The following is a 4482-nucleotide window of genomic DNA, read 5'->3' on the forward strand; positions in this document are numbered from 1 at the left end:
AAAAATAAAAATTATTCCCTATCACTTAAAAAAAAAAAAAAAAATTATAAAAAAGGTTCTAGTTTTTGTTGTTTTATGAATATGAAGATTTAAAATATACTGTTATCAAAATTGAAACGTCGTTGTTTTTTTTTAAAATCGTTTCCTAGAGGCACGTTACCGAACGGCGTGTTTTAACAAAGCATTACAATTTAATTGGAAAAAAAAAAAAAAAACCCACATTGAAACGCTGAAAACCTTTAAGTTTGACAGATAAAAATTCCTAATATCGCGTGATTAATACGATCATCATTTTAGTGTCATTGATTGAGGGAGGTTATGTGATCTGTACGATTATTCGCTAAATATTTTTCTTTTATAAAAACAAAAAAATTAAAATTATAAACGAATTAATTAATTTCCTGTTTTAGTTTGTGCAAAATTTAAATAAATAAATAAACGTCATTTATTTATCGTGTTCTTATTATTAAAGAACTGAAAGCTAACCGGGGCGTACGGTGGCTTAGTGGTTAGTACGTTCGCCTCACATTTCCAGGGTCGGGGGTTCGATGTGTGCGCGGAGTTTGCGTGTTCTCCCCGTGCTGCGGGGGTTTCCTCCGGGTACTCCGGTTTCCTCCCTCAGTCTAAAGACATGCATGGTAGGCTGATTGGCGTTTCCAAAAGTGTCCGTAGTGTGTGAATGGGTGTGTGAGTGTGTATGTGTACCCCGCCTTGTTCCCGATGCTCCCTGGAATAGACTCCAGGTTCCCCGTGACCCTGAGAAGGATAAGCGGTATAGAAGACGGATGGATGAAAGATAACTATGCTAAATGTAAGACTTGTTGTACAAGAGATATCATGAATGGTGTGAAAGAAATGAATGAATAAAAATGCAACTTTGAGTGTACACAGTACCGAATGCTCCATTTATACATTAACAGTATGTGATCGTTTCTTTAAATGAGTGATTTAAATTTCACTCACTTTATGTGCGTCAGAACAGTTTGAATAACTCAAACAGCCTTCGATATCTTAATATTTCTCATAATATCTTATTTTTCTTTCCCTTTTTTTTTTTTTTTTATTACAAATGTGATTTACTTCTACTGTAGGCCTTTTCAGTGATACTGCACTTGTAAGTCAGTCATGCACTGTCCTGTATCCCCCAGAGACATGCACGGTGGGCTGATTGGCATGTCCAAAGTGTCCGTAGTGTGTGTATGTGAGTGTGCCCTGTAATGTATTGGCACCCTGTCTAGGGTGTACCCCGCCTTGTACCCTACGCTCCCTGGGACAGGCTCCAGGTTCCCCGTGACCCTGTAGGTTAAGCGGTATAGAAGATGTATGGATGGATTTTGCTCTGATAGAGGGCCAGTATAACAAATATATAACAAAGTGGCACCTCAAACTCTTCACCAAGCTCCTAAAAGAGGATGACACGATGGCAAAAAAAAAGAAAGAAAGAAATCTGATTTTCCAGATGCTCTCATTTATTTTAAAATAATTTTTTAAAAAAAAATTCACCAAAAAATTGATCTGCACATCCCATTTTTAGAATGAGGTTCTGCTTAGCTTTTAATGATTGTTGTTTTTTTTTTGCTCGAACCCTTTAATCTCAGATTTTGGTTAATTTAATTCTACATTTATTTACTTTTCATGTTTATATTTCATTCTTTTTTTATCCTTATTACAATTTTTTTTTTGGTCATTTTTCAGTCTGTAAAGCACTTTGCGAAATTCGTTTTAAAATACTAGATAAATAAAGATTATTATTATTATTATTATTACTATTGTTGTTGTTGTTGTTGTTGTTAACTTTTATAATTTTTTTATCTTTTTTGTGTACTGCTTATTTTGTGCACAGCGCTTTGAGAAGCTGCTTTTAAAGGCGCTTTATAAAATAAAGTTTATTATTATTATTATTATTATTATTATTATTATTATTATTATTATTATTATTGTTGTTGTTGTTGTTGTTGTTAACTTTTATAATTTTTTATCTTTTTTGTGTACTGCTTATTTTGTGCACAGCGCTTTGAGAAGCTGCTTTTAAAGGCGCTTTATAAAATAAAGTTTATTATTATTATTATTATTGTTGTTGTTGTTGTTGTTGTTGTTGTTGTTGTTAACTTTTATAATTTTTTTATATTTTTTGTGTACTGCTTATTTTGTGCACAGCGCTTTGAGAAGCTGCTTTTAAAGGCGCTTTATAAAATAAAGTTTATTATTATTATTATTATTATTATTATTATTATTATTATTATTATTATTATTGTTGTTGTTGTTGTTGTTGTTAACTTTTATAATTTTTTATCTTTTTTGTGTACTGCTTATTTTGTGCACAGCGCTTTGAGAAGCTGCTTTTAAAGGCGCTTTATAAAATAAAGTTTATTATTATTATTATTATTGTTGTTGTTGTTGTTGTTGTTGTTGTTGTTGTTAACTTTTATAATTTTTTTATATTTTTTGTGTACTGCTTATTTTGTGCACAGCGCTTTGAGAAGCTGCTTTTAAAGGCGCTTTATAAAATAAAGTTTATTATTATTATTATTATTATTATTATTATTATTATTATTATTATTATTATTATTGTTGTTGTTGTTGTTGTTGTTAACTTTTATAATTTTTTATCTTTTTTGTGTACTGCTTATTTTGTGCACAGCGCTTTGAGAAGCTGCTTTTAAAGGCGCTTTATAAAATAAAGTTTATTATTATTATTATTATTGTTGTTGTTGTTGTTGTTGTTGTTGTTGTTGTTAACTTTTATAATTTTTTTTATATTTTTTGTGTACTGCTTATTTTGTGCACAGCGCTTTGAGAAGCTGCTTTTAAAGGCGCTTTATAAAATAAAGTTTATTATTATTATTATTATTATTATTATTATTATTATTATTATTATTATTATTATTATACTGACAAAATGAGAAACAAGAACATATAAGAGTCAGTAGAATGTTCCAGAAAGATGCGACAGGTTTTCAGTTTGTTTGTCGGCTTTATTTTCTGATGACACACGTTCACTGTGCTGTGGTATTTCTGCTGTGACCATCAGCACTTTTTTAAGGAAAACACTTTTGACCACAAAAAAAAAACAGACACTTCTCCTCAGGGCTAGCTGCTGTAACCTCAGCCTTATCTCACGTTTCTTCTTAAAAACGTTTAGATAAATTGTTGTATTTTTGATCGAAGACTGAGGCGGAAACATGTCGCCTGTAACTCGGCTTGGATTTCTGCTCTTATGTTTCGGTGAGTCCGTTTCTGTCCGTTTGTGACTGTGAAAAGGATTTTTGTTCATTTTTATTCTGTACAGTTCTGGCAGATATTCGCGCTGTTTCTCATGAACCACGTTTGAAAAACGAGAACGAGAACGACTTGTCGAGCCGCAGTGACAGCTCACCGCACAAGCATGAAGATGTCGATAAGGTGGGACTTTTATTTTATAGATTAACAATGTATTCAAAAAATAATAATAATACACTCATTTAAAAAGGTTCTTTGAGGGTTGTTTAAAGGTTCGTTGGTAAAATTAAAGCATCAGCCTGGAATATCATAGCAACTGACTAGCAGCACTCTACCAACCACCTGGAATATCATAGCAACCGACTAGCAACACTCTAGGAACCACCTGGAATTCAATAGTAACTGCTTTGCAACATCCTAGCAATCATCATGAAAACCATATCAACTCACTAGCATCGTTTGATCAAATACCAGAAATACCATCGGAACACGTTAGCAACCACCTGGAAAACCATAGCAGCTGTCTAGCAACACTCAAGCAACCACCAACAAAACCATAGCAACATCCTAGCAACACCCTAACAACACTCCAGTAACCACGTAGCAACACCCAAACACCTGGAACACAATTAAAACCGCCTAGAAACAGTCTAGCAACCACCTGGAAAACCATAGCCGCACCTTAGCAACATCCTATCAAACACTTGCAATACCATAGCAACAACCTAGCAACAATCTAGCGACTGCCTAGCAACACCAAGCGCCTGGAACACAATAGTAACCACCTAGCAACCACCTAGCAACATCCAAGAAATCATCCAAAATTCCATAGCAACACCATAGCAACATGCTAGCTAATCACCTGGAACACCACAGCGAAATTTAGCAGATTTTTTAGGGACGGATAGAAACACAGCACAAGCTGAGGTTGGTTACTTCAAATGAAAAAGGCACATTTGTTGAATTTTACAGTATTTTAATTCAATTAAAGGTCATTTTAAAAAAAATAAATAAATATGACAATGTAAATAATGAGGTTATCTTTTGGAGTGAGTTTTCCTGCTGTACATTTCACGGTAAATGAAGGTAAACTATTATAAACAACATCCAGTAAAAGTGTTTATTTAGTGCACAGTACAGTAGTAATGATTACAGTAAACAACTCATGTTAATTAAACTGCTCTAAAATTTGTACGAAATATTTTTGCAGTGTCCCAAAGACTATAAATATATATATATATATATAAAAAAAAAAAAATTTAA

The sequence above is a fragment of the Ictalurus punctatus genome, chromosome 9, assembly GCF_001660625.3.
Source record: "Ictalurus punctatus breed USDA103 chromosome 9, Coco_2.0, whole genome shotgun sequence".
Classification (NCBI taxonomy): domain Eukaryota; kingdom Metazoa; phylum Chordata; class Actinopteri; order Siluriformes; family Ictaluridae; genus Ictalurus; species Ictalurus punctatus.